We start from the raw sequence: 22,605 nt of genomic DNA, 5'->3' as shown, positions 1-22,605 counted from the left end.
ATGAAAATGAAGGTACAACATACCCAAACTTATGGGACACAATGAAAGCTGTGCTAAGAGGAAAACTCATAGCGCTGAGTGCCTGCAGAAAGAAACAGGAAAGAGCATATGTCAGCAGCTTGACAGCACACCTAAAAGCTCTAGAACAAAAAGAAGCAAATACACCCAGGAGGAGTAGAAGGCAGGAAATAATCAAACTCAGAGCTGAAATCAACCAAGTAGAAACAAAAAGGATCATAGAAAGAATCAACAGAAGCAAAAGCTGGTTCTTTGAGAAAATCAACAAGATAGATAAACCCTTAGCCAGACTAACGAGAGGACACAGAGAGTGCGTCCAAATTAACAAAATCAGAAATGAAAAGGGAGACATAACTACAGATTCAGAGGAAATTCAAAAAATCATCAGATCTTACTATAAAAACCTATATTCAACAAAACTTGAAAATCTGCAGGAAATGGACAATTTCCTAGACAGATACCAGGTATCGAAGTTAAATCAGGAACAGATAAACCAGTTAAACAACCCCATAACTCCTAAGGAAATAGAAGCAGTCATTAAAGGTCTCCCAACCAAAAAGAGCCCAGGTCCAGACGGGTTTAGTGCAGAATTCTATCAAACCTTCATAGAAGACCTCATACCAATATTATCCAAACTATTCCACAAAATTGAAACAGATGGAGCACTACCGAATTCCTTCTACGAAGCCACAATTACACTTATACCTAAACCACACAAAGACACAACAAAGAAAGAGAACTTCAGACCAATTTCCCTTATGAATATCGACGCAAAAATACTCAATAAAATTCTGGCAAACCGAATTCAAGAGCACATCAAAACAATCATCCACCATGATCAAGTAGGCTTCATCCCAGGCATGAAGGGATGGTTTAATATACGGAAAACCATCAACGTGATCCATTATATAAACAAACTGAAAGAACAGAACCACATGATCATTTCATTAGATGCTGAGAAAGCATTTGACAAAATTCAACACCCTTTCATGATAAAAGTCCTGGAAAGAGTAGGAATTCAAGGCCCATACCTAAACATAGTAAAAGCCATATACAGCAAACCAGTTGCTAACATTAAACTAAATGGAGAGAAACTTGAAGCAATCCCACTAAAATCCGGGACTAGACAAGGCTGCCCACTCTCTCCCTACTTATTCAATATAGTTCTTGAAGTTCTAGCCAGAGCAATCTGACAACAAAAGGAGATCAAGGGGATACAGATCGGAAAAGAAGAGGTCAAAATATCACTATTTGCAGATGACATGATAGTATATTTAAGTGATCCCAAAAGTTCCACCAGAGAACTACTAAAGCTGATAAACAACTTCAGCAAAGTGGCTGGGTATAAAATTAACTCAAATAAATCAGTAGCCTTCCTCTATACAAAAGAGAAACAAGCCGAGAAAGAAATTAGGGAAACGACACCCTTCATAATAGACCCAAATAATATAAAGTACCTCGGTGTGACTTTAACCAAGCAAGTAAAAGATCTGTACAATAAAAACTTCAAGACACTGAGGAAAGAAATTGAAGAAGACCTCAGAAGATGGAAAGATCTCCCATGCTCATGGATTGGCAGGATTAATATAGTAAAAATGGCCATTTTACCAAAAGCAATCTACAGATTCAATGCAATTCCCATCAAAATACCAATCCAATTCTTCAAAGAGTTAGACAGAACAATTTGCAAATTCATCTGGAATAACAAAAAACCCAGGATAGCTAAAGCTATCCTCAACAATAAAAGGACGTCAGGGGGAATCACTATCCCTGAACTCAAGCAGTATTACAGAGTAATAGTGATAAAAACTGCATGGTATTGGTACAGAGACAGACAGATAGACCAATGGAATAGAATTGAAGACCCAGAAATGAACGCACACACCTATGGTCACTTGATTTTTGACAAAGGAGCCAAAACCATCCAATGGAAAAAAGATAGCATTTTCAGCAAATGGTGCTGGTTCAACTGGAGGGCAACATGTAGAAGAATGCAGATCGATCCATCCTTATCACCCTGTACAAAGCTTAAGTCCAAGTAGATCAAGGACCTCCACATCAAACCAGACACACTCAAACTAATAGAAGAAAAACTAGGGAAGCATCTGGAACACATGGGCACTGGAAAAAATTTCCTGAACAAAACACCAATGGCTTACGCTCTAAGATCAAGAATCGACAAATGGGATCTCATAAAACTGCAAAGCTTCTGTAAGGCAAAGGACACTGTGGTTAGGACAAAACGGCAACCAACAGATTGGGAAAAGATCTTTACCAATCCTACAACAGATAGAGGCCTTATATCCAAAATATACAAAGAACTCAAGAAGTTAGACCGCAGGGAAACAAATAACCCTATTAAAAAACGGGGTTCAGAGCTAAACAAAGAATTCACAGCTGAGGAATGCCGAATGGCTGAGAAACACCTAAAGAAATGTTCAACATCTTTAGTCATAAGGGAAATGCAAATCAAAACAACCCTGAGATTTCACCTCACACCAGTGAGAATGGCTAAGATCAAAAACTCAGGTGACAGCAGATGCTGGCGAGGATGTGGAGAAAGAGGAACACTCCTCCATTGTTAGTGGGATTGCAGACTGGTACAACCATTCTGGAAATCAGTCTGGAGGTTCCTCAGAAAATTGGACATTGAACTGCCTGAGGATCCAGCTATACCTCTCTTGGGCATATAGCCAAAAGATTACTCAACATACAAAATAGACACGTGCTCCACTATGTTCATCGCAGCCTTATTTATAATAGCCAGAAACTGGAAAGAACCCAGATGCCCTTCAACAGAGGAATGGATTCAGAAAATATGGTACATCTACACAATGGAATATTACTCAGCTATCAAAAACAACGACTTTATGAAATTCATAGGCAAATGGTTGGAACTGGAAAATATCATCCTGAGTGAGCTAACCCATTCACAGAAAGACATACATGGTATGCACTCATTGATAAGTGGCTATTAGCCCAAATGCTTGAATTACCCTAGATGCCTAGAACAAATGAAACTCAAGACGGATGATCAAAATGTGAATGCTTCACTCCTTCTTTAAATGAGGAAAAAGAATACCCTTGGCAGGGAAGGGAGAGGCAAAGATTAAAACAGAGACTGAAGGAACACCCATTCAGAGCCTGCCCCACATGTGGCCCATACATATACAGCCACCCAATTAGAGAAGATGGACGAAGCAAAGAAGTGCAGGCCTACAGGAACCGGATGTAGATCACTCCTGAGAGACACAGCCAGAATACAGCAAATACAGAGGCGAATGCCAGCAGCAAACCACTGAACTGAGAATAGGCCCCGTTGAAGGAATCAGAGAAAGAACTGGAAGAGCTTGAAGGGGCTCGAGACCCCAAAAGTACAACAATGTCAAGCAACCAGAGCTTCCAGGGACTAAGCCACTACCTAAATACTATACATGGACTGACCCTGGACTCTGACCCCATAGGTAGCAATGAATAGCCTAGTAAGAGCACCAGTGGAAGGGGAAGCCCTGGGTCCTGCTAAGACTGAATCCCCAGTGAACTAGACTATGGGGGGAGGGCGGCAATGGGGGGAGGGTTGGGAGGGGAACACCCATAAGGAAAGGGAGGGGGGAGGGGGATGTTTGCCCGGAAACCGGGAAAGGGAATAACACTTGAAATGTATATAAGAAATACTCAAGTTAATAAAAAAAAAAAAAGAAGATAGATCCAAAGACAGGGAACCTGTTATTTATTTATTGTGGTATCTTTGGGTCTGATGAACATTTCACACACACACACACACACACACATATATCAGTGGGTTGCTATCCCATTTGATAGATGATTCCAAATGAGAATAGTTATCGTGCACTAAAAGAAGTGGCCATTACTCTGCCGGGTTCCTATTCCTTATAGGTAACTCTTAGATAACAAAGGGCTATGCATTTGCTTGTTGGTTTGTTTGTTTTAAATCCCTGTAGAGTTCTTTACAAAGTAACCAAAATAGAAAGCTTAAAAATGAAGACCAAGTTTGAAATAGGAAAGTTTGATTGACTATCATCATTACTCTGAACCACACAGTTGTGGGATGAGAATGACTATGGCTGTTTACGAGCGTGACCGTTTCCTTCCTTGGTTTTGTTTTACAGTGATTCTGTTGCTTTGCTTTCAGTGTGTGCTGAGGCTGTTGCTCTCCCTTTGAAGTGTGTAGATGTCATGAAACGAACAAGGGCAGAGAAGCGCGGATTTTATGTCCTTAGTCCTAGATAAGGTATGCTTTGTGGGTACTATGATGAGCAAACAGGTTTGGCAGTCCAGGAAAATATATTTTAGCATGTCTATGCTAGTTTAGCTCAAAGAAGAGTACACTTTCCCCTGAGCCAACCATCTTTTCTCTTAGGTCTCCATAGTAAATGACAGATGAATAAATGATTGAAGCTTTATTGATCTAATAAGAACAGAAAAAGAAAATGGTAATAAAATGAAAAGAAGATGGGTATTTTTCTAAGTGTTTCCCTTCACAAAAATTCTTGACACTTGTTTAGTTAAGTATAGTTTCCACCTAAACTCTCTCCCAGATGGCCATGTGTAAAGTATTATAATCCCTTTTATTTTGTATAAATCTTTCATTAGAGTCTTTGATACTAGTTCTGGAAGCATTTTGGAATTTTTATAACAATAGCTTTTGAGCCGGTACAATGAAAACAAACACCCTTTATTTGTTTTAGACATTATAAGATGAAAATTCTTTAAACCAACATTAAATATTATTAAATAAACATGTGCCATTCTAATATAGACTTTCACAGCCAAATTAAGCAATCATATTAATTAAATAATAAGTAAGTAATGCAATTCTAAAAACAGCACATGCCATGAAGGAGTTTTTTTTTTTAAAGGAAAAGATAGGTACAAAAATTGTCATGGAAACCCTTAATAAATAATGCAGATCAATTTTCTTTTTAGATGATATTTCATTCTGTTAATGAAATGCTTTGAGATTAAAAGAAATCCAGATATTTGTACAGAAAGAACATTCATATTTTTGCTGAGAATCTAGTTTATCATTGATAAACACGTGTGTTAAAACACTCAAAAATTTTATTGACTTACATAAATTTTGATATATAGATTGGTTGGTATTCTAATTAAAAACTTCCAGCTCTGAAGGCAGAGAAAGAGCCAAGATGAGTGGCCATGTGATGTATGTGATGGCCATCAGGATGTGTGTTGGGGTCCCAGTGTCTAGGAGTTTGACTTCTCATTTCACTGAGCACTGGAATCTCTTTCCTTGACTGTACAACGCTTATCCGTCTACTTGGGTCAGTACTAACACATTTTTTATTCTTGCCGGTAATGACAGATATCAATCTGAACTAGAATATCTAATTGATAGAATTATAGCTTAAAAAGGAAAGGCAATTCAGTTCTGAAATGTTCCATTTTCTGCTCATCCATTCATTCATTCATTCATTCGCTGTCCATTATTCCTGTGAGGATTAAAGGATTCCAAGCAATGAACAATTTCTTAGGGATTCATGTAATGAATGACATTCATTATTGCATCTCTGTAAATTTCTGGAAGGAGAATTGAGATATTGCCATAATATAAAAAGTTGAGTCATAAAACTATAACATAATATGAAGCTAACAATAATTATTATATTTAATATGATTAACCTCAATTATACTTGAGAAGTACAGTTACAGGTAATAGAGAGTAACACTGTTCTATTATCTAAGGCCTCAGAATAAAACCATCATCTCCCTCCTCTTTGTGATCATGAAATTGTTTGGTCAGAGGTCCGATATCAGCTGCAGAATTCACATGGTCTATTATAATCAAGTAAATGCATAGGCTTTCTTACTGCCCTATACATCAGCCAACTGATCACCTTTAATGTTTCTTGTACAGACACATGATTAGCACATGTATCATGTTATTTTTCTAGATTTTTAATCATTATGGATTTGTGATTTTCCTGTAAGGGATGTAGCCAGGAGAAATGTAATACCGTCCTCAAATCCCAGAATTATATGTTTATCATAGAGATTATCTACTTTCATGATACACATTGAATAAATAATACTACACTTCAATTATGATCAATTAAGTATTAATAATATCAGTGATCCTCTTTCCTCATCAGGAAAGAAAATATAGAGTAACAGAAAAGAGCATGCCTATGCAAGTGCTGACGTAGCATTCCCAGTCAATTGAATGAATGGCTACATTTTCACATGATGGCAGCTACGTTCGAAAGGTGCATTCCGTGCCCCACCATTAGAAATGGAGGGGACCATAACATCACTCAGACAAAGAGAGTTCATTGTTTACTGCAAGGTCCAGGTGTAACAAGGAGGGAGGAAGAGACAGCTCCATCTGCAAGAGCTCAGGATTGATTCTTTTAAAGACATATACTTGCCCAGATGCTTGTCATTATTCTTCCCCATAATGAGTCCACGTCTTTCACCATTTATCGCCTCTGAATAATGGATCTTGCGAGCAAGGTGGTTTCCATGCCATTTCATTATCTAAATAAAAAATTATTAGATTTTTTTCTGTGAATTATTTCCTATAATTTGTCTCCGCGCTTTTCTTCTGTTTCTTATTTATTAGCAAAACGCATGACCTTCATGGTAAAGTATCATGATTGACTCTCACACATACACACCATTGCTGATAGAAGAAGAATGCGTCCCAGTGTGGAGAAAGCTGTAATTCACAACTCTTAGGCTTGGGTTCCTACACTGGTCCTTTATTTGTGGGCACTGCCAGACTTAAGCTAAACCAAAATTTACAATACAAACCTATTGTTGTGCCAACTGTATTAACATCAACAACAGGCAAATAGTTTCTTTTTTGTATAAACACAGAGAAAGGGGAGGGGGGAGGAGGGAGAGAGGGAAAAGAGGAGGGGAGGTGGAGGCGGGAAAGGGGAAGGGAGAAGGAGAGGGAGAAGGAGAGGGATAGAGAGAGGGAGAAGGAGAGGGAGAGGGAGGTACATGTAAAAAGTAAAAAAATTAACGAACTTTCCTAACTCACAGCACTTCTCAAATTTTATGAGTAAACTTTTGTTGAGAAAGATAAGGAACATATCTTTCACTTATCATTCATTTATTCTGCAAAATCGTAGCCTGGGCAGCAGGTGGCTGTGCTTGTCGCCTGCATGGTTGCTTGTCTCTGAGTGCCTATTGGGGTATTTCTCTGGTCTCAGCGAAGGAGCAGCGCGCCTGCTTTCAAATGTTGCCACTTGATATGTTTTCAGGTTGAAAGTCCTTCAAAGAAAATCTTTGAGGAATGTTTTTGCTTTAAATAATTTAGGAAGAGGAAATAGATAAACTATTGTGGACGTAATAAATGATTAACACCCAGACACTTCTGCATTAATATTTAATAGGAAATTGTGTTGTAACATGCAAGATAAATTTTCCTAAATACATAAAAACAAGAACCATGAATCATTCAGATCACTTTTGTTGCCAGTCTCAAGTTACATTTAAGTCCGTATGCATGGTGCAACTCTGAAATGACATAACTACTATTGTTTGTTGGACGTCAGAAGGTATTTCATGTTCTTTTTCTCTTTTCCATGTGAAGGTTATTTTCCCAATAACCTATGTAGCATTGATGCTATCTTTATTTTTATCTTTAAAAATACTGATGGGAAGTTGGGCCTTTGTTATTAATATGCAAATAACATAACTTTGGTGATGTAATATTTGTTCACTAGTGTTTGGATATGAATATATGAATCCTGTACATTTCACTTCCTCCCAAATTACAGTTTTATATTTATGATTCTTTAAATAAATCCAGGATTCTAAGTTTAGATAAGTAAAATAAATATTGTTTTCAGGTAGGATTTGATTAAACGGGCATTTGATGTCTAATAACATATTCACTATGTACAAAGAAAAGACACTACAATTTGCTTTAATAGGAGTACAAACATAGTGGGGGGATTTCAAATTTCACGATTTAGCTGAATTCTTTTAAGTACTTACTTCTTCTAAGAAACTATTCTGGACATTTTTAAATATTAAAAAAATATTAGGTCAAATAACACAGAAACAGCGTATGTGTGATAGACAATGTGTATTCTTTACATTGATCTTTAAGTAGTCTTATTTGTAGTTAGCTTGATAAGAGATAGAACATAAATGTAGTAGTAGGACAGGGGTCAAAATCAAATTATGTCCCAGTACTGTACACATAAATCCCTTGGCTGAAAACTTGTTTCTGTACGATTCCATCAGTGATGCCGGAAAAGCCAGAATTCATGTCAAAAGCATGTTCTGCGTGATGCTTTCGGTTTGACTTGCAAAAAAGCAAATAGTTTCCTGGAGTTATGTTACTCTAAATGATTCTTTGGCACCATTTATCCGTGTGTGTGTGTGTGTGTGTGTGTGTGTGTGTGTGTGTGTGTGTGTGTGTGTGTGTGTGTGTTGGACAATGTTAGTATACCTGAAAAGAAAGAAGCAGAGAAAGTTTTTTCCCATTAGAAGTGTGCACTTCTTCCAGAGTGGAAAACAACCTTAATGGAAGTGTGGAAACCATTCCAAAGAGCGTACAGACCTGACTTTATTTGGCAGCTTTGAACTCGGTGAGCTAAACAAGCTGTTCCACTGCCTGGTGAGGTTCAGGAAACACAATCATGACTGGAATCTCATTGTTGCCTCTTGGGGACTGGCTGTTGAAGTTGTTTAGATGTAAAAATATCTACAGAACAATTATGTAAAAGGTCTCTCCTTACTTTATCGATGATGTAGGGTCATGGCTCCTGCTAGTTGTTACTAAGTGCCCGTCAGGTATTGCCTTTTTATTTTAGGGATGTAAAGCTTTATATGTTGGATTATGCACTTAGGCAAAACTCCAGCGGGCCTCACCGTGACCGTGGTCTATCCAGATCAACCTCTTATGCACGGAAGAGAGCATGTTTAACTAACTGTAAGCCAAAAAGGAAAATCCACAGCAAGATGGCAGATGAAACGATCCCGAGGTGAACACTTGTTGGTTTTCATGGATCTTGGAAATTCAGACCAACAGGTAAGTGGTACATAGCCATAGTTCTCTAGAGGTTTTAGAGAGAATGAAATATTCTCAGTCATATCCAATAGGGACAGACAACGAAAACAGATCCAGAAACATAGACGATATGACTGTTAGGGCTCATGTCAAAATGTGGCCTGTTCTGTGGAGACTCATAACCCTGTGCTTTGAGGTCTTTTGACTTGAGAGTCATTGTCCTGGTTTGAGTCACCTCAGGTTGTAGACATGGTGTTGAAGAGTCAACTACATGATAAATGGACACAATATCCCAAATATCATGTAATAATTCTGAGGGTTGCTTAGGGTTTCGTTTGACATTTGTCTTCTGCAAAGACAATTGTGTGAAAACATTTGAATTCATTTTAGTGTGGTGCATAAAAACACAGAATGTATACCTTAGTGAGGTATTACGTCACAATCTATGGCATGGATAAAACTATGTGTTTAAACAGACAAAGCATATCTCTAACTTCAAATGCTTATGGTTATCCATTACTTTTAGCAAAAATATTTAAAAATATCTTTCTTTTAGCTTTATGAAACCTATGGTACATTTTGGCATCGACAGTGACCAACAGTGCGGTAGCTCCTTCCTTCTATCTAGTTGGTAGTTTCTTACACACCGAGCAATATTGCTCCCCAGTATCTGAAAGTAATTTAGTTACTTTTAAATTCTGAATGATATGCTGTTACTGGTCACATATACAAATGATATAATTTTTTTAGGTTCTAGCTTTTTTTCATAGCAAAATGATCTTCAGTTCATCCTTATCTTTATAGAGGAATTATATAATTATATGAGCATATATATAATTTTCATTAATCCTTTATCAAATAACAAGCATTTAGTTTGGTTCTATATATTGGTCATTGTGTAATAAACTTGAGACTTTGTGTATCATTTATTAGATAAATATATCAGCTTCTAATAACTTTAATTTCTCAGCTTTTTTCCTAGTAATAATTCTTATAAGTTTTCTTTCTATATATCTTTTTCCTGTCTCTTTAAAGAGCCTGTTTGTATCATCATTCAAATATATTGACAGAAAACATTACGTGAATATTTATGAATTGTATCTGACTTGAGAATTATAATATATCATTTATGAAACGGATCAACTTCTTGTCTTTGGAACATTTATTTTAATGAAGGGAAATGTATAAAATATACTATCCATTAATGATGAGCACTGTCAAAAAATTAAAACAACTCAAGGTGTAAAACGTACACCACAAATTCAAAGTGAAGCATGAATTCTTGAATTTTGTCCTAAAACAATCTTTTCCTCAACCAAGAGAGAAGAATGGAAAGGATTGTGCTTAGGTGAAGGAATGGAGTTTACTGCGTCAAAATCATTAATCGTTATATTCATAGTAAAGTTACATATTAAGGATCTAAGTGTAAATGCCAAGTAGCTGGCAGCATCTGTGAGTTTAAAGTCATTCAGACTTTAAGTGGGTCCTTCTGTACTTTAATAAACCAGGTTTTACGTGTCAGCAACACCAGGCAAACAAATGAGGACAGGGGTAGTTCCGCCCTAATTTTTAAGATTATGATTGTATTTCTTGCTTCGTTTTCTTCCAACTGAAATCTCCCCCGTACCCCTTCACTCTATTTTTCTAATCAGTGTCCTCTTTCTCGTGCCTTTTTATTACATACCTATCTGTATACATACTACATATCACAGGCTCATTCTGTGTCATGCCACTTTTAGGCATGTCCCCAAGGACCCTGATTTGGTTTGATAAGGTATGGGTGTGTTCTTCTGTGAATGCTGTTTCTTCCACTCTCAGCATTACTTAATCAGATGTCCTATTATTTTCACAGATGAGAAACCATCTCCACTAATTGTGCAAACAAACAAACAAACAAACAAACAAACAAACAAACGGTTTCTCATTCCTGGACGTCCTACATCTACTTCCTCTTGTTGGTGTAAGTGACCCAGACTATCGGTCACCGTCTTTCCCTGTGAGGCCTGAGGATAGGGTATGCCTTTAATTTTAGTATTTGACTTTAGCACTAATAATGGGAAAAGTGGATTTGTGACTATAACTTAATCAGAAGCCTTTTTTCTTTACTTTGCACTTAAAAATAAAGGAAAAAAATAATAACCTAGTTACATTTCTTCTAAGTACAGAGTCTTGATAGAAATTTTGAATATCTCAGGAAATATATCCTAACTGCCCAAGCAAGCCATGATTCACATTTTACTTTTTATTTATTTTTTTGTTTTGGTTTGTTCTTTTTTATACCTCTGGGTCTTTAATATAAAGTCTGTAAACTAGTTTCTAATATTTACAAATAGATACAATAAACAAATAATTCTAGAAATAAAACAATTTGTTCTTTGAGATCTCTGCTGCTCTTCTTTTTAAAACAAAGAATGAACTGTGAAGAGGAAGTGATTGATGTGTTATCTATGCAACACTTTGAAGGAACCACCCCATCTGCATCACGTGATAGAGAGCGCCCACAACACACTTAAAGAAGTGCGTTCCTAAGAAAATATGATTAAAAGTTGGTGCTATATAAATCAGCATATCATAATACAGACAACTCTTGCTGCATTTTTAAAATCATTTATGGAAAAGTTTTTCAAGAGTATTAAGGCAAATTTTCACACTTGAAATCCACAAATCACTTAAAATAACAAATGACTCCGTGATCCTTGCGTGTTGCGTATCAGTATGGAGTATTTGAGCATCTAGATTTTAACATTATTCTTCCTGCATGTGATGCTTCTTGTTTAAGTAGTTCTCTTTGATATCAGGACAGTTCCATGAAAGATGCTTTACAGTTCAATGGCAGATGCTTTAATAATTTCTTTGACTGGAATGGATACAGCCTTAGATCACAGGTCCTTGGTTAGGGGTTATTACAGAATTTGTTTCCACTTATTCATTGAGTATTATTGACATAAAGCCTGTCTAATTTTTCTGTGCATTAACTTATTTCAGAGATAGAATTTAAAAAGGCTACAATCTATGGCACCATTTTGTTCATATATCTTGGTCGTTATTTCCAATTCTGAGAAAGTTCACTCACGTCAGAGCTCAACTGGTAAAATTCTTGCCTTGCAAGCATGGTGACTCATGAGTCTCAGAATCCACATTAAAAGGCTTGGCATGATGACATTTGTAATCCCAGGGCTGGCAAGGTGCAGAGAGGCGAACCCCGGGCTCGGTGGTCACTCAGCTTGGCCTACTCTACAAGTTGCAAGTGAGTGCGAGACTCTGTCTCAAAGAAAGAAAGATTGAGAGAGAGAGAGAGAGTGAGAGGTTCATAACACAAGAAGGACAGAAAGGGTGGTTGTTCTTGCATATCCACACATTGGAACACACTAGCACATACAGGCACAAACAGGCACACATATACAGAAATACACACAGACAAAGACACACACACACACACACAAACACACACAAACACACACACACAAACACACACACAATTTAGTCTCAAGATGTGTCTCTGTATTTATATATGTATTATTTTTAAACGTAGTACGTTATCTTTGCATGTGAAACACAGGTAACATCAAATTGGCAATATATTCTTTAATTGTTAATTAAAGCATTTTAAAATCTGCAATGTATATGTAAATTTAAGGAGGATATCGAAAAGCATCCGTTTCTCTTTTTAAAAGGATTTCATTATCTTCAGTAGAAACTGTGACAATGTGCAGCAAATATGACATTTTTCAGAGTACCATCTACCCTCTGGGGGAAATGTCTACATCACTGCAACATGTTATCAAACTTTAAGGGGAAAAAGTCCATTGAAATTGAAGACAATAGTGCCTAGATCTGCTGGGACCCGATGCCTCAAGATGGGCTATTATCATCATCATCATCATCATCATCATCATTATTATTATTATTATTATTATTATCATTATTATAGGATATTTTTATTTACATTTCAAATGTTATCCCCTTCCTCGGTTTTTGGTTCATAAACCCTATCCCATTTCCTGCCCCCCTGCTTCTATGAGGGTGTTACCCCACTCATCCACCCACGCCTTCTTGACTCTCTGCCCTGACATTACCCTATACTAGGGGGTCGAGCCTTGGCAGGACCAAGGGCTTCTCCTCCCTTTGGTGCCCAACAAGGCCATCCTCTGCTACATATACAGCTGGAGCCATGGGTCCGTCCATGTGTACTCTTTGGTTGGTTGTTTAGTCCCTCGGAGCTCTGATTGGTTGGTATTGTTGTTCAATATGGGGTTGTAACTGAGGGGCCCTTCCCTGCTTTGAAGAAAAGGCACAGGAGAAATGGGGAGCGGGGTTTGTGAGGGTGTGCCTGGGAGGAGAGGAAGGGAGGGCTGTAATCAGGACATAAAGTGAATTTTAAAAAACGAAATTGAAGAAGATATTTACTTACCGACCATTGCAAAATTTGAGCTTTGATATGATTCCACATAACATATAAAATGTTTTTCAGACAAAGCGTCTTATTTTTAGAAAATTATATGTTTTCATGCACTTAGGAAAACGACAGTCAGAGAGGGAGTGTAGGCTCATGGAACACTGAGTAAGGGCATTTGTCACCAATCTATTGACCTGAACTTGCCCCTTGGGACACTCATGTGAGAAAGACAAAAGAGCCGACTCTAGAGAATTGTCCTACGAGCTCCACACGTCACTTGCAAACAATAAATTTAAAAATGCCATAAAAATTTAAGATAACACAAGACTGTACTGTGTAACCCTTCATGCTGCTTCTTCAGATGCTAATGTCCTGAAAACTCGTAGTCTAATACCCCAGCTAAGATGCTGGTATCGATGGGTCTGGACTGAAAACATTTTGATCTTCTTAAAACTTGTTTCTATTTCTCTTTTATAGCTACAACAGCTTCTCCCCTAGAAATACCCAATCAATTTTCCATATCTATAACTTTGTCAAATCAAAAATTTATATAAACGGATTTGTTTTGTATGATGTGTCAAACTGACTTTCTCAGTAATAAATGCTGGCATGTCAGCCAGGTTATAATAGGAGTGCACTTGCCTCCTGTCGTTCAAAGGGAGCAGCATTCCCTCCTGCAGCTGCTCTTTGGATCTTTTAGAATAGGGAGGCAAAGTTTAGAACAGAGACTGAAAGAACGCCCATTCAGAGCCTGCCCCACATGTGGCCCATACATATACAGCCTCCAAACTAGATAAGATGGATGAAGCAAAGAAGTGCAGGCTGACAGGAACCGGATGTAGATCTCTCCTGAGAGACACAGCCAGAATACAGCAAATACATAGGCGAATGCCAGCAGCAAACCACTGAACTGAGAACAGGACCCCCGTTGAAGGAATCAGAGAAAGGACTTGAAGAGCTTGAAGCGGCTCGACACCCCATATGAACAACAATGCCAAGCAACCAGAGCTTCCAGGACTAAGCCACTACCCAAAGACTATACATGGACTGACCCTGGGCTCCAACCTCATAGGTAGCAATGAATATCCTAGTAAGAGCACCAGTGGAAGGGGAAGCCCTTGGTCCTGCCAAGACCGAACCCCCAGTGAACATGATTGTTGGGGGAGGGTTGTAATGGGGGGAGGATGGGGAGGGGAAGCCCTGATAGAAGGGGAGGGGGAGGGGCTAGGGGGATGTTGGCCTGGAAACCGGGAAAGGTAATAACAATTGAAATGTAAAAAGAAATACCCAATTTAATAAAGATGGAGACAAAAAAAGAAAGAAAGGTACACGTTAAACATGTTTGGCTTCTTCCCAACATCCATTGTCACAAATGATCCTTCCCTCAAAAAAAATCACTTTTGAGGGATTTTTGGTCGTTTATTTGTTCTTTCTTGCTTGCTTTTCTTTTTAAAATTTTTTAAAATCCGTTTTACAGTCTTTATCCCCCTCCTGGTCTGTCTTCCACATCTCATACCTCCTCCCTCTTCCCCTCCTCCCTCCCCATCTAGAAGAGGATGTCTCCCAAGACCCCCACCCCACCAGGCCTTGTTTTTTAAAGTGACCTTTCATTTCCCTTGGATGAATCCCAAAAGTTTACTTCTGTGAAGTATATTAGCTCTACATTGTGTTTTAAAAAATAAAATTGTCCATCGTTTTGTACAGTAACCTTATGTTCCTTGCTTTCTGTGACGACTTCCTGATTCACCACATTCTCGTCAGCATTTGGTGAAGCCTCGAAATGGCGTTTAGTATGATGCATGGATGTGCTTAGCTGGCACTTTTCACACTGGTAATCTTTAAACAAAACAATGGTAATGTTGAATTTCTTGTCACATGTCTGAGATTTATACAACTTAGGCATAGAAATAAGTGTCTTATCTTCTGTCCGTTTCCTAACCCCAGTGATTGATTGTAAACGGTACTGTAGAGATGTCTGTATAAACACGTCTTATACTGAAAAAGTACAATTAACTCTGGCTGTTTTTCTCATTGATTGTCATCGTTCTGCATTCAATTGTTAGATTATAAGTCATGTACTTTCAATAAAATCTCTGAGAATATATATATATATATGTGTGTGTGTGTGTGTGTGTGTGTGTGTGTGTGTGTGTGTGTGTGTGTGTATGTTAGAAACTCGGGACTTACAGATGATTGCGTTTCTCCGGCTCTCTCTTGCATACCTTTTTGTTCTGTTTTCTTTTGTCTTCTTCCCATCATAATTGCCTGCCAGCATTTTCAGCACTGGACTGAATGAGTTCTCTGAGACATGAAATCCTTGCTCTTAAAATCTGAAGGAAATCAGTCTTCCAACACCCGTATGTGTTTTAAAATTATCATGGGGTTCTTTATCCCTTTTAATTTCTGAGTTTTATTGTGAATATTTATTGTTTTTTTCTGATGATCTTTTCTACTAACTGATATGATTATTATTCAATGTTTCTTATTCTTTTACTTGGTGAGCTACATTGACTCCCTTGGAACTATGATCTATCAGTGCTATAAACCCAATCTGTACTGAATAACGCTTTTTATCCTCTTTAATTTTGCCTGCTAACATTTGGCTGAATCTATACTCATGATGGTTTAAGTCTGTGCAGTTTTGGTCCAGCTGTGAGACTGCAGCAACAAGTAACCTGGTAAAATAATCTGGGAATTTCTCTTTTTATTTTCACGAAAGATTATGATTAATTCTGTGAATTTTTGCTCAAACATTTGACGGAATTCCTGATACAGCTCTTTAATAGGGAGGTGTTGGGCCTTTTATAGTGTTTGAAACTTACTAACTCAGTTGTCTTAATAAGAAGAGGTATAATTGAATCATGTCCCATTGAAAAGTATGTGCTTGTTGGTAATTAACTACGACACTGCTCTGTCTGACCAGTTCCATCATTACCTATGGTGTTTCATTGCCATTTCTAGTCTTTATTTATTTCCCATTTTGTTTGCTTGTGTGCGTGTAAGGGAGAGGTCTTACAATATTTGTAAGAATATTTGTAGTATTTGTAAGCTGTGGAACACAGCTTAATACACTACAGTACCAATCACATTTTCTGTGTTTACATATATATATATATATGTGTGTGTGTGTGTGTGTGTGTGTGTATGTGTGTGTTATCTGTATCTATCATATATATATATATGATATTTATCATATATATATTACCATTTCCTTAGTGCCAGTTTTGTTATACGATACTCAACGTTCAATTTAGTAAGTGACAACATACAAGACTTGTGTTTAAATCCTGTTTGGATTTTCAGTTTGTGGATAAATTTGATTCCGGAAATATGTTTCTGTGAAATGAAAATAGTGGCCTACTCTCTGCTTTCATTGTCATAAAAATTTACCATTTCATTATATCGTGTTCCACAAATGTAACATGTTTTAATTTTTATCGTTTTCAAGATATTAGAATTTCAAGTAACTTACTTGATACTCAGCTGATTTGAAAGTGCTTTCTATAACTTTTTATTTGGCGAGTTTTCTGGTTACCTTCTTTTAAGTTTAATTTTGAGGTTCACTTCTTTTATGTGTACCAGTGTTTTTGCATTCATGTGACTAAGTGTACCATCTGCATGCTGGGGACCCACGGATGTCAATCGAGGGCATTAGATCTAGAACTGGAGGTAGTTTTCCTACCACATGGATGCGCAGAACTTCACCCAGCGTCTCTGTGAGAGCAGTAAGTATTCTCATATGCGCAGCCTCCTCTCGAGTGTTTATTCAATCATTTTTAATGCATAATAATAATTTTCATATTTCTAAGACTTTAGAACACATAGTTTTAAGCAGTTTAACACTAGTTTCTGATTTTTAATGGAAATACTCTTAAATTAAAATTTGAGACCCCATATGAACAACAATGCTAACCAACCAGAGCTTCCAGGGACTAAGCCACTACCCAAAGACTATACATGGACTGACCCTGGACTCTGACCTCATAGGTAGCAATGAATATCCTAGTAAGAGCACCATTAGAAGAGGAAGCCCTGGGTCCTGCCAAGACTGAACCCCCAGTGAACGTGATTGTTGGGGGTAGGGTGGCAATGGGGGGAGGATGGGAGGGGAACACCCATATAGAAGGGGAGGGGGAGGGGTTGGGGGATGTCTGCCTGGAAACCGGGAAAGGTAATAACAATTGAAATGTAAATAAGAAATACCCAATTTAATAAAGATGGAGAAAAAATGTACAAATTCTAAATGCATGTACACAGAGTTCTTAAATACACCCATAACAAAAATTTCAGAATGTCTAATATTCATACACTAAAGATACATTCATTCTTGTTAATAATTATACCCCCCCCCAAAAAAAGAGAATTCTTTTCCTCCTTAATTTGTAACACCTCATACTATTACTGGTAATAACCAGTGTGAACTGTATTCCTTCTGTAAAGAGTTTTTTTATGATCTCAAAGTTATCTGTTTTTAATTTTAACCACTGTGCCTTTTTTTCATTCTGAGACTATCATATAGTTAATTACTTTCAGTGTTAAAAAAATACACAACATTGTTTTTTCTAGTTTAGGTAAATTCTAATTCAACCTAATTTGAGTGTGTTTATCCTGCATTTTACCACTCGGATTTCACTCACTGGCTCTATCCACCTTGTGCTTGAGAATGGTTCTAACCGCAGTGTCCGTTTCCCAGTCTGTCTGCGTCAAGTTGCAGTTCAGAGCATTCGTGTGGCTGATTTTTGTAAGTGTGCAAAGTTCCTTGAGTGTTTGTCACTAAATTAACTTCTAAGTGACTAGGTGAAGACAGAATTAAGAGACACTTCTAAGTGACAGAATTATAGGTCTGAGCACACACAAGTGCATTTATTCTAGTTGAAATTTTAGGGGTCAGAGTTGCAGATGTCTTATTCTTGCAAATGTCCAGTCTGTGGTAATACCCTCTTCTTTTCTAAGCCAAAAAACCCCGACTTCTCTTTTTTTCCCCCTTAAACCAACCTACCTTGCCACAGGCATATTGATTTTATTAGTGTTCCCAGTAACTGATGTCTGACTTCATTCACCTTTAACCTACATTAACTGCATAGCCTTTACTTCTGGTTTTAACGTCCTCTTTTTTCATTTCTTTTGCAAGGATGTGATCCCTGAATCGGGTATTTATTCTTGGACAATATGTGTGTAAATTAAAAAAAATGTGTTGATTGCAGTAAATATCTCTCACTGATTAAAATATACCACTGTATATGCCAGTGTTCTGTTAATTTGTGTGTTTGTTTATCTCCTTTTTGCTAACTCTCACTTTTCCCCAGGTTTATCAAGTGTTGGCAAAATAGAGCATTCTCTCTCTCTCTCTCTCTCTCTCTCTCTCTCTCTCTCTCTCTCTCTCTCTCTGTGTGTGTGTTATTTCTTGTGTTATTCTGACAATTCTTTTTTACTTTTATTAGTACGCTTTGTGTGTTTCTTCTTATGTTTTATTTGGCAATTGTTTTATGATTCATGGCTCATATATCTAATTCTAAAATGCAGACAATTGTAAAAAATTTTTATTTTATTCCTTTTCATTTTCCTCTGAGGTTATGTTCCATGTTCCCTCCTTATTTCTTATGTGATCTTTTGAACTAAGTTAGTGTCTTTACACTGTCGTGCATTTTTAAAATTGATGAATTATTTAATAGTTTCCTATTATCATTACCGTTGGGATAGCATTGCTGTTTTGTTAATTAATGTCTAGTATTAATAATTATTTTAAATATTTTCCTTTGCTTATAAAACTTAAAAGAACTATTTGCCAGCACTCTCTTTGATGGTTTTCTGCCAAACATTTCTGCATGCAGTTTTCAAAATTGAACAATAGACCCCTGTAGCTTGCATTTATCTGAATATGTGGTTGAATATGTATAGTATCTTCAGCCTTTGTAAATGATTTCTACAGTAATCACTAAAGCGCACTGTTGGCTTGCATGTCTATAGCACGTGAAGGTCCTTGTCTACAGTGCGAACATGAAATTTAAAGCAAAGAGTGACGTCAAGGAACATTTACAACTTTCACTGGAAGAGAACTGTCTCTACAAGTTTCCCACATCCTCAGAAGGAACAGTGTTTGTGAGATGATTCAAGGATACCCAGTGTGGAAAAGCTAGGAACGAATTATATCATGTATTCAGGCATCCAATAAGTCATTATAGAATAAAGCACTAATAAGGTTCATGATTAGAATTCAGTCCTTGCAAAGCCTATGACGTTCTTACTTTATATTACATTCTAAACTTAGACCAAGTTTCCACAAATTTTATGTAAATGGTCTTAACTATTTTAAATACAGCCAAGCATTTAAAGTTGCCTTTGAATGTGTGTGGTTCTGACAGCCACACGGTTTCTTTCAGCCGATTGATTCTGCAACCTTAAGACACAGCAAAATAAAAGGTTAAAAATAGGTGAAGATTAGTCACAACTAAGTTTCAACAAAACTGCCTTTGCAAAAACAAGCAAATGATCAAACTAAGCTTACTCGGTATAGTAAATTCTTACTGGAGATGTAGTTATGATTGAGGAAAAAAAATCTTTTCATACCATCATTTTTTTTAAATGGCATTATTCTATTTTTTGAGACAAGGTCCATCAAATGAGATCTTTAAAATGTTATTCCATTTCATGACTTCTGCATTTGAATTATTGTCAACTGGGGGAAAGTTCGAGGTCTGATAAATCATAGGAGTGCTACCTAGTTATGAACTTGTCCAAATATTAGGCTCTAGGATAGGTTTTTCACCCGAGAGCTCTGGGAAGAAAGAGCCCAGCTACTTCTTATAGTGGCAACTGCTCAGCAACCCCGGTTTGATCCCAGAAGACTCATGTGAAGGAGAGTTTGAGCAGTGTTGAGGTCAATAATCAGGGCTGTTCTGCGGTAAGGGCTCTACAAGGGCCACTGGGAAGGCTTGAGGTTGAAACTCAGGCAGAAAGGAGTGATTGGAGATTCCAAACAGTATTCTGCACATTCCTGCCCTGAGCTCCTGTGGCTGGTAAGCGGAGACTACTGCATGTGTTGTTGTTTTTCTCTTTCTCTTTTTAAACTTCCAGTAAGATAAATGTGATAAAAAAGAAATAATGCCCTTCCTCCCATGGCTGGTTTGTCACGTACTTTTGAAAACTCCTTTAAGCTAAAACAGCAATTATTTTTTTTTTGCCACACTGTTGCTTTTGTTTAAAGTATTGATGGTTTTTTTATAACAGGAAGAAAAAGGTATTTGTGGATTTTTTTTTAAAAAGACTTTATACTATTGTTTAATTTGAGGAGCTATTCATTTGCTTCATGGAGTTTCAACATAAATTATCTGCAAAAGAACTATGACTATTTCTCTTGTCCTTGAAGTATATTTCATCTATTTTACGGTCTATGCAGACCCACTGGTTCTTTGTTATTCTATGAGATATAATATAATATGACCTTTTTTCTTGATGGAATAATTCCCCCCCCTCTCTGACTCTCTCTGTCTCTCTGTCTGTCTATCTCTGTCTCTGTCTCTCTGTTTCTGCCTGTCTCTCTCTCTCTCTGTCTGTCTGTCTGTCTGTCTGTCTGTCTGTCTGTCTGTCTCTCTCTGTGTGTGTGTGTGTGTGTGTGTGTGTGTGTGTGTATTATGCATTTGGGTGAAGACTGGGAGAAATCTTGTCACCCTCATGAATGCCAGCTCTCTCCTTAGAGACAGGTTCTCTTGTAAGGATCCGTGATTCGTGAAGAATGATAGCCCAGACACAAATAGTATGCAGTAGCAAAGAGTGTTTGTTCTGGACAGAGCCTGTATGCAGGACTCCATCAGGATAGGAGACAGAGATGCAGCTTTTGCAGGGCCACGTTAAAGCCTGTTAGGGTTTACTTTTCTTTCCCTGGACTGATTGGCTCTGTCTCCAAGGATACGGGTACCCTTGTGAATGGTTAACGCTCTGGTGGGTTTGAGGATTTGTGCTGATACTTGGCTCAGGCTAGGTGGTGGGGCAGCTTCCTGAGTGGCTGCCTGTGAGAATTTCTGGAATTGACTTGTTTTGGACTTTTCCAGTTCTGAGAAGCAGAAATTTAGGTCTAGGCTCCCAAACTGCCAGTTTCCAACCTGTCACGGAGTCAGTCTGGCTCTGGCTAACTCAGTCCTCTCACTCTCATGTTATGGAAGGCGCCAATTGGGTTAGACTACCTCACCAGAAAGATGTAGAGATCTGCTTGCTGATAATGGAATCACGAACATGTCCTACCACTCAGCCGTTTCCACGTGTTCTGGAGGTCGAACTTAGGTTCTAAGGCTTGCAAGGCATTATGTATTATAGGCTGAGGTGCCTATCTGGCAAGGGAAATTTGGAAAGTTGTTGTGTTGCCTAGTTGTCATCACTGTCATCATCATTGTCACTGTATTCATCGTCATCCTCATCATCATCATTTTGACCATTGTTTTCATAATAGTCATTGTTGTCACCACCATCGTCACCACTGTATACTACCAGCTGTATATCTAGGTGGTATTACCTTCCTGTCTCTGCCTCTCTCTGTGAACACGGTGTGTATTAGTATCAACTATTATGTAGCTCAGTCATTATACTATGGCAATGCAATATGCTCTGGGATCAGCTGCACGAAGGGAAATCCATCATTTCTCCATGGAGATCTGGTTACTTGGATTTGAGGATTATATCAATACCATTATCTAGAAGCTGTAACTACATGATTTTAGTATCACTTTTGTTAGAAACAACCTCAGAGAAAACTGTGAGGCAAATGGTCTTTTTATAATTCTTCTGAATTGCCTTTAGGAAACCCTCCCAGCCTTTGTAGTGTTTAACTATAGTCACAACGTATCTTTTTACCTGTGAGAAGTTGGCCAACAGATAGGATGATCATTGAATTACTGAGAAACATACACACATGGTAACTGTACACCGGGAATAGACTAGAACCTTGGCACTATGCCTACCTCCTCCTTGACTGCCCTGTGTAATCAAGCAGATTTCCTTCAGGAGGCTATTCCGTGGACAAAATAGACTGAATAAAAGCCTTGGCAACACTTAAAGCAAAGAATTGGAGAGCTTATCATAATTTGCAAGTGTTCTACTGTCCAGGTACTGTGCTGTGAGGAGGGATGTGACAATATAGCTTATTACAGCTAATCCAGGAATTGACGTGAGCTGACTGGGAGCTGAGGCT

This window comes from Rattus norvegicus, chromosome 9, assembly GCF_021556685.1.
Source record: "Rattus norvegicus strain SHRSP/BbbUtx chromosome 9, alternate assembly SHRSP_T2T, whole genome shotgun sequence".
Classification (NCBI taxonomy): Eukaryota; Metazoa; Chordata; class Mammalia; order Rodentia; family Muridae; genus Rattus; species Rattus norvegicus.
This window is presented reverse-complemented; position numbering follows the sequence as displayed.